Raw genomic sequence first — 10,000 nt, forward strand, 5'->3', positions numbered from 1 at the left:
TGAGAGTGTGTGTGTCTCATTACACTGCCTGAGAGTGTGTGTGTGTCTCATTACACTGCCTGAGAGTGTGTGTGTGTGTCTCATTACACTGCCTGAGAGTGTGTGTGTGTGTCTCATTACACTGCCTGAGAGTGTGTGTGTGTCTCATTACACTGCCTGAGAGTGTGTGTGTGTGTCTCATTACACTGCCTGAGATGTGTGTGTGTGTGTGTGTCTCATATACACTGCCTGAGAGTGGTGTGTGTCTCATTACACTGCCTGAGAGTGTGTGTGTGTGTCTCATTACACTGCCTGAGAGTGTGTGTGTGTGTGTGTGTCTCATTACACTGCCTGAGAGTGTGTGTGTGTCTCATTACACTGCCTGAGAGTGTGTGTGTGTCTCATTACACTGCTTGAGAGTGTGTGTGTGTGTGTGTGTCTCATTACACTGCCTGAGAGTGTGTGTGTGTCTCATTACACTGCCTGAGAGTGTGTGTGTGTCTCATTACACTGCCTGAGAGTGTGTGTGTGTGTGTGTCTCATTACACTGCCTGAGAGTGTGTGTGTGTCTCATTACACTGCCTGAGAGTGTGTGTGTGTGTGTCTCATTACACTGCCTGAGAGTGTGTGTGTGTCTCATTAACACTGCCTGAGAGTGTGTGTGTCTCATTAACACTGCCTGAGAGTGTGTGTGTGTGTGTCTCATTACACTGCCTGAGAGTGTGTGTGTGTGTGTCTCATTACACTGCCTGAGAGTGTGTGTGTCTCATTACACTGCCTGAGAGTGTGTGTGTGTCTCATTACACTGCCTGAGAGTGTGTGTGTGTGTCTCATTACACTGCCTGAGAGTGTGTGTGTGTGTCTCATTACACTGCCTGAGAGTGTGTGTGTGTCTCATTACACTGCCTGAGAGTGTGTGTGTGTGTCTCATTACACTGCCTGAGAGTGTGTGTGTGTGTGTGTCTCATTACACTGCCTGAGAGTGTGTGTGTCTCATTACACTGCCTGAGAGTGTGTGTGTGTCTCATTACACTGCCTGAGAGTGTGTGTGTGTGTGTGTGTCTCATTACACTGCCTGAGAGTGTGTGTGTGTCTCATTACACTGCCTGAGAGTGTGTGTGTGTCTCATTACACTGCTTGAGAGTGTGTGTGTGTGTGTGTGTCTCATTACACTGCCTGAGAGTGTGTGTGTGTCTCATTACACTGCCTGAGAGTGTGTGTGTCTCATTACACTGCCTGAGAGTGTGTGTGTGTCTCATTACACTGCCTGAGAGTGTTTGTGTGTCTCATTACACTGCCTGAGAGTGTGTGTGCCTTAGTGAAGAGGAAAAGGAAACACTGATGAATGTGACTGTTTAAGTGTTTAAGTGAGTGAGTGTTCATGAGCGAGTGAGTGTGCAACTGAGTGTGAGTGAGTGAATGAGTGAGTGTGTGTGTGTGTGAGTGCGTGAGTCTGTGTGAGGGAGTGTCTGAGTTAGAGTGTGTGTGTGTGTGTAAACAGCTTCATATAACAAAAACTATTAAAGAAAGATGACTGCAGTACTGACTCTCACCCCCCCCCCACACACACCCACACACACCCACACACACACACACACCCACACCCACACACACCCACACACCCCACACACACCCACACCCACACACACACACACACACACACCCATACACACACACACACCACACCACACACACACCCATACATACATAAACAATAGCCCCCACATGTAGTGGTCCCCTACCCCCCACCCACCCACACACACACACACACACACACACACACACATATGGTGGTGTAAGTGAGGGAGTGGGTTACCATGGAGATGGGGTGAAAGGTCAAGTAGGGAGTGAGGAAGAAGGAATTTGATTTCCCCTGAATACACTCACTCTCTCTCCCTCTCTTTCTCTCCCTCATTCACACAAAGTTCTCTTTCTCGGCCACAGGAACACACACCCTCTGATGAAACCAGAGCCCTTTTGAACCATGTCACTGTGTTTTCACCATCAGCTTTCAGTCCCTTCTCCTCTCTACTCTCTCAATGTCCAGCAGTTCTTTGCTGTTGATGAGACACACACACACGTATTTTGCCTTTTGCATGTATACACATGCACACACACCATTACACATACATTGCAGTACATTATACATGTATACACTTTTTACACTTAATATATACATACATACACATTATACACATACATATGATACTTTTTATGATGTTGTATACTTTGCCACCACTGTCACCACTTTTTGTAGTATATACACACACACACACACACACCCAAGCCTTAAATGTTTCTTTGGACAAACCTCATTTCTGTGTCTGGTGTATCAGGATTTTTAATGTCAGGCTGAGCGATGTGATCTCTCTCTCTGTCTTTCTGTCTCGGCTCTGTCTCTCTCTCTCTCTCTGTCTCTCTCTCTCTCTGTGTCTCTCTCCTCTCTGTGTCATATATCTGTCATATATACACAAAGCTCTCTCTCTGTCTCTCTCTGTCTGTCTCTCTCTCTCTCTCTGTGTCTCTCACCTAAATATATATATACTCTGTCTCTCATATGTAATATATATATATATAAACACTTGTCATATATATATATTATATATATATATATGTGTATTATATATATATACTCTGTCTCTCTCTCTCTCATCTCTCTCTCTCTCTGTCTCTCTCTGTCTCTCTCTCTTAAATGCACAACTGCAGGTTCAGACTGAGGTGGGGACGTGTTATCTCGAGCATGGCAGGTGAGGTGAGTGAGACCTGATGAAGTGAAGCTGCCTGGGTGAAGTATCAGAGGTGTGTGATCAAACAGGTCAGTCAGTGGACCCACCTTTTGAGGGCTGTGAACAGTGCTTGGAAGTAAGTCAAACCAAATGTTTGCTATAGAAAGTTCTAATGCTGTCAGTTACACACACACACACACACACAGCCTGTGGGTTGGTTAGATCTGTAGTAGATGGGAAGGATGAAGGTGAAGACCTGAAAAGCGTGTGTGAGAGAGAGAGACAGAAGAGAGAAAGAAGGAAGAAGAAGATTAAGAAGAAAGAAGAAGAAGAGAAAGTCAAGAAGATGGCGGGAAGAGAGGAATGTGAGAGGAAGAGTGGAAGAAACCACCCTGTTGCTTTGCTTTTCTAGACACCCACCCTGTTGCCACACTGAACCACACACCCTGTTGCCCCACTATAATTTACGCCTGTTACCCCCTGCTAGGACACACCACACCATGCCCACCACTGCACACTGCACCTGTTGTGCCACTGGACACCACCCTCTTGCCTGCCTGGACACCCTTACTGTTGCCGCCACTTTCTGGCTTTACGCCTGTTGCCGCCACTGCAATGGACACCTTCGCCTGTTGCCACCACTACCGAGCACCACACTGTTTTCCTGCACCGCCTGTTGCACACCAGACACCTGCAGCCCGCGCCACTGCACACCACACCCTGTTGCCGCATAGACCTGCGCGTGCCACTGCTACACACACCGCACCATTGCCCACCTACAGACACCTGCGTTACCTACACACACCTGCCTGTGCCCCACCACTGGACACCTGCGTTTACCCCGCCACTACACCACCTTGTATGCCCCACCTGCAGACACACACCTGTTACCCCACACCAGACACACCACGTTGCCACCACTGCACTGACACCTGTTACTACCATGCCAGTGCCTGCACCCTGTTTACCTACAGACACCACGTTGCCTGCCTGGACACACCGCATGCTACCACTGCCAGACACACCTGCCACCGTTACCGCCACTCGGACACCTCGTACGCCAGACCAAAACAACAGCGTGCTCAATGGCAGTGGTGAAACAGAGTCACCACCTTTTTGCATGTACACACACACACCTCACTCAACCGCAAATACGCCACCTCTTGCATGTACACACATAGGTTCACTCACACACAAACACACACACACGCACAGACATGACCTTTCATTTTTGCACAACCATGCACCTTGCGTTTATAATCATGCCGGACAGTTCATTCATCTGTTAAGGTTATTGCACAAATTAAATCTGCCTGTGAAACACACACACACTCAAAGAGCAGTTAATAAGTGTGAGCATGGCAGACAGGTATTTACATGGTTTGATGGTTTATGTAGGTTCATCAGAGGTCAGCTGTATTGTAAGTAATGTGTAAATATATTGATATCTTTGTCTATGTGTGTGTGTCGAGGGGGAAAATTTATTAACCCTGTTGCTGCTTCTGCATTGTGCCTCCAAAAAGCTAGAGGTCTAGTTGCTTATATACAGGTAAGTCTTTGTGTGTGTGTGTGTGTGTGTGTCATGTGTGGTCTACCACTATCCATAAAACCAACACCTACTACCAATGATGGAGTGCCAGTGCAAGACCATTTCCATCCTACAGCCGCTCTCATGGAGATGTTCTCCTCCAGCTCAGCTACTCTCATGGCATACTCACCTGCTTAAGAGCACTCTTCTGCAACACTTTCTGCCAAAGCTGTAGCACCACATTTAGCCTCATAGCGGTGACCAGAAACTTCATGCTGCTAAAAGATACCAGACAGTCATCTGTTTTTGAGTTTCTTCTAGACCTTTCAGCAACCTTTGACACAGTGAACCACAACATTCTTCTCTGTAATTCTTTCAAAACTTGGTGTGACTGGCTCTGCTTGGAGGTCAGGTTTCAGTCCTATTTGGATGGACAGTCCCTATCAGGTGGCATGGAGAGGATCCACATCCAAACCAATGTAGACTCTCCACTGGTGTTCCACAGAGAGAGAACATTGTTGGGCCCCCGCCTGTCTCTTTGCATACTGCGTTCCATCTTGTGATGTAATATCTTCTCATGGTTTCTTCTACCACTGCCCTAATATGAATGACACTCAATTGTTACTTTCTTTCCACACTCAGGCAGCGATTATCTGGACATATCACTGACATACTTGACCTTTGACATCATGTCACATGGATTGACAGCCACCACCAAGCTCAACGCCAAATAACAACCTGTCCTGTCCCAGGTATAAATACCACCATGACCTCACTCATTCTTTTGAGAACTTTCCACTAGTATCACCATCCAAAGCTGCCATGGCCACCAGACCAGGGCTTTGGACAAGCAATTCCATCATTCCTCAGCTCATGTTTCTGATATGATCTTGTAGATTTCCTCTTGTAACATGACTGCATTCGGCCTTTCTCTTTAAGGAAGGCACAGCAGAATTGGCTTGTGCAGTCTTTTGTGATATCAGAAGCTGAGCCTGCTGCTGGCTTCTGCTTCTTGCTGGTCTTCTCTGAGCCCATCCAAACCTCTGACTTGTCAGATACAGCATGCGTTTGGTCTTCGTCTTCAAGTTCACACGTTACTCCACTGCTAAAGCTCCTTCATTGAGCTCCTATGGCTGCTACGCATTAGATTTAAAACATGAGTGCTTGCTACAAACTGCATCGGATAGCCGCTATACATGAGTCAATGGTCAAGTCTGATCCATTATAAGTGCCAGACCTCAATGCGACTGAAGCAGCTCATTACTTCGCGGTCTCATGGGTGATAAGCATGAGACCATTTCTGTTCTGGCTTCAAGATGGTGGATAATTCCAACGCTGTCTGGTTGGCAGGTCCTCACCAGTCTTCAAACGCAGACTGAAACCATCTATTGGGCACATCATTAAGGACAACTGACACTGCTCCATATTGACGATAATTTAGTACTTGTTGCAGGCATTGTTTACTGTTTTTAACAAACTCTGGTAATTTATTGTTTATAGCACTTATCGTTGACTGAATAGACCTTCTGTATTTTGCGCTTCACCAGGTGTCAGCATTCATCACCATATTGGTAATTCCTGAATTGGTCATATATTTGTTCTAACCTACTCTACTGTACTAAGATATTCTGAGAAATAATAAACGCTTTATCAAGTCATGGATAAGAGGATCTGCTAAATGCTGTAAATGTATAGAACAATCTACCATCACTTTAGCACACCCTACCACTATTGTAGCACCACGTGCCTATAAGAACTTGCTCTGCAACACTCATATTTTCTTATAACAATGTGTATCACACACTACCAACAATGTAGCACACTCTGCCAACAATGCTGCTTACTCTTGTAACAATGTGGTACTTTCTCTTACCAACACTGTGAACATTTGTACAGCACTATAGGAGACACTCTGCTGCTTCCTAGAAGAAATGAAATGCTCTACCAACATTTGTAGCACTCTGCCAACCACTGCAACTGTGAGACACTCTACCAATGCTGTAGCACACTGTACAACACTGCTGCCCACTCTACCCTTTTTGCTTCCTCTGCATAACCTATACACTGTAGCACACTGTACAACACTATAAAACACTCTACCAACACTGTAGCACACTCTACCAACACTATACACTGTAGCACACTGTACAACACTATAGAACAATCTAACAACACTGTAGCACACTCTACCAACACCCTTGGCCTGCTCTTACCAGCACTCAGCCTTACCTCTTACCAACACTATGCACTGTGGCACACTGCAAACACGGTAGCACCTCCACCTTTTTCTGCCAACAGTCTCACCAGGAACCCAGTGACACTCTACCACAGTAGCACAATGTACTACACTATAGAACACTCTACCAACACTGTAGCATATTGTACCACACTGTAGCACTCTACCAAGACTATAGAACACTCTACCAACACTGTAGCACACTGTAGCTCACTATCAACACTGTAGCACTCTACCAGCACAGTTGCACACACTACCAACACAGTAGCACAATGTACTACACTATAAAACACTCTACCAACACTGTACCACTGTGACACTGTGCCACTCTGAGACACCTGCAGCTTTTCAGAGTCTTCTCTGGTGTTGGTGGATGTCTAATGTGTCTATAGATGGTGATAGGAGTGATCCCATGATATTGCATGCAGTGTCTTCACGGTGTTGTGCAGTGTTCTCTATCAGTGTGTCCTAAATATGCTACAGTTGTATAGTGTTGGTAGATGTGCTACTGTCCCCAGTGTTGGTAGGAGTGTGTTTATAATATTGGTAAAGTGTTATATTTATTCTCTGTAGTGTGGGAAAGTTCCATCCTGTAGTCTGAATGCAGTCTGCTACAATATTGTACAGCATGCTACAGTGTTTGTAGAGTGTTCTATAGTGTTGGTAGTGTTCTATTGTGTTCTATAGTGTTGGTAGAGTGATCTATAGTGTTGTACAGAAATAACTGTGCTGTAGCATGCTGCAATACTCATAGCCACCACTAGCAGATAGTTCTTCCAACATAGAACAAACAGAACGCCTCTTACCAACATTGTAGCACACTCTACCAACACTGTAGCACAGTAGCATACTCTTCAACACTGCTGCTGTTTTGTTAACACTACTTAGAACACTCTGCCAACTTTGCTCTTCCACACTGTAGCACTCTACCAAGACTATAGAACACTCTGCCAACACTGTGCTTTCTTAGCTCCTATATCAACGCTGTAGCTCTGCAGCACTGTTGCACACTCTACCGCGCTATGAACACTCTACCAGCAGTTTTTACCACTACTAACATTGTAGCACACTGTACAACACTATCAAAACACTCTAACACTGTACCACCATACCAACACTGCTGCACCTCATAGAACACCTGCCAACGCATGAGTCTTCTATAGTGTTGATGAAATCTATAGTGTTGCGTGTCTTTACAGTGTTAAGTACAATGTTCTAATTATGCTACACATTATAATGTAAACAGTGTCTTCTCTGCTGTAGTGTTGATAAAGTGTCTCTGTAGAGTGTTCTATTTTATTCTATAATTGTGGAAGGAGGTGTATCTATAGTGTTGTACAATCTTGTCCATTGTATAGCATGCTTGTGTTTTGTAAGTGTTCTAAAGTGGTGGTAATGTATAATGTGTTCTATAATCATTAGTAGGTGATCATGTTATGCAGTGTACTTACCAACACTATAACATGTGTAATGCTGTAACATACTGTGGATGGCTCTTCCAACACTCTATGGAGACAAGAACAGACACTCTACCAACGTTGCAGCACACTCTGCTAACACTGCGACGCAGTGGCATACTCTTCCGGCACTACACTGTGCTTTGCTGTACAGCACTATAGAACACTCTGCCAACATAGCAGCATCTTCGCTGCTGCTTGGCACTCTACCAAAGATACCAGAACACTCTACCTACACTGTAGCACACTGTAGCTCACTATCAACACTGTAGCACTCTACCAGCACTGTTGCACTCTACCCACACTATAGAACACTCTTTCAGCAATTGCGCACTACTAACAGTTGTGTACATTGTACAGCACTATGAATCGCTCTTCAACACTATGGAGACGAACGTTACTCTTACCAACATTGTACCACACTACTGAACATTCTACCAACACTTTAGCACACTCTACCAACCATGTAGCACACTGTACAACACTGTACACTATAGAACACTATCACACTATAGAACACCCTACCAACACTGCAGCACACTTTATTCTACCAATATTGTAGCACTCTACCAACACTGTACCACACAATTGAACACTCTACCAATAGTCTAGCACACTCTACCAACACTGTAGCACACAGTACAACACTGTAGAACACTGTAACATACTATAGAACACTGTACCAACTACAGAACACTCTACCAACACTGGACCACAGTACAGAACACTGTACCACACTATAGAACACCCTATCAACATTGTAGCACACGGTACAACACTGTAGCACACTCTACCCACACTGCAGAACACCCTACCAACACTGCAGCATACTGTATAACATTGTAGCACACTGTACAACACTAAAGAACACTGTACCAACACTGTAGCACACTCTACCAACACTATACACTGTAGCACTGTACAACACTATAAAACACTCTACCAACATTGTACAACACTGTAGCACTCTACCCACACTATAGAACACTCTACCAACACAGTTGCACACTGTAGCACACACTACTAACATTGTAGCACACTGTACAACACAACTCATACCTACCCACCCACACATTAAAAACACATGTATACATATTATATATAGCCATATATAGACTTTCATATTATAATTTCTAATTGCACCTCTACATTAAAGTATAATATGACATTTGTGGGCTTTGTTTCACCAACCTTATGTTTCTGCTTGTAAGTCATTGAATTACAGCAAACACACACGCTTCACAGCCTGTCACATATACAGCCTTTTCGTACACAAAAACACACCTACAAACACTGGCTGCACATCGAACCTTGTTTAAATAGTATGAACTTTCTACCAGTAATGTTAACACTTAAAAGGTTTTGTGTGTGTGTATCTATGATGTCAATACTAATATAGCAAAACATTTGTTATCTGTTATTTGTGTATATGTGTGTGCATATGTGCGTGTGTGTATGTGTGTTTGTGAAATGAAACATACTCACTGTTAAGTGGGAGGGGCATGTCTGAGACTCTTTATTGTGATTGGTCAGAGAGACTACACTCGTTGTGAATTACATGTTGCTCCCAACATTTTTTCTCAAATATAAATTCAGTACTCATGATGTTTTTGAAATCCGTACAAAAAAGCAAAACTTTATTTAAAAGATCCTTGGCTTGCTAAAGTACATATTATAACGGTCCTTCAATATGAAGGGCCTGGATATTCAAAGATCGAGGGGCAAATCTTTGCCGGGCAGAGAACCGCCTCTTGGGGTCAAAGTTACTGCAAGCTATTGAGAGGAGGAAGCCTCATGGTCTTCTCAGTGAGAGTGGGGTTATATTTGCATTTGTTCAAACCCTAAAGCCTGTCCCCTTGTGTCCACAGCCACATGGTTACCTTGACAACTGTCCTCAAGGCAACAAGTACACAATTAATGTTTGTTCCATGTTTACAACAGTTCATCCACCTGTAGTTTGATCTTGAGGGACAAAATGGAATAGAGGCAACTGCAAAGATGATTAAACACATCTCCAGACACCCACACACGCACACACAACACCCACAACACCCACCCACACACACACACACGC

The sequence above is a fragment of the Electrophorus electricus genome, chromosome 21 (genome assembly GCF_041902795.1).
Source record: "Electrophorus electricus isolate QZ-2024a chromosome 21, ASM4190279v1, whole genome shotgun sequence".
Classification (NCBI taxonomy): domain Eukaryota; kingdom Metazoa; phylum Chordata; class Actinopteri; order Gymnotiformes; family Gymnotidae; genus Electrophorus; species Electrophorus electricus.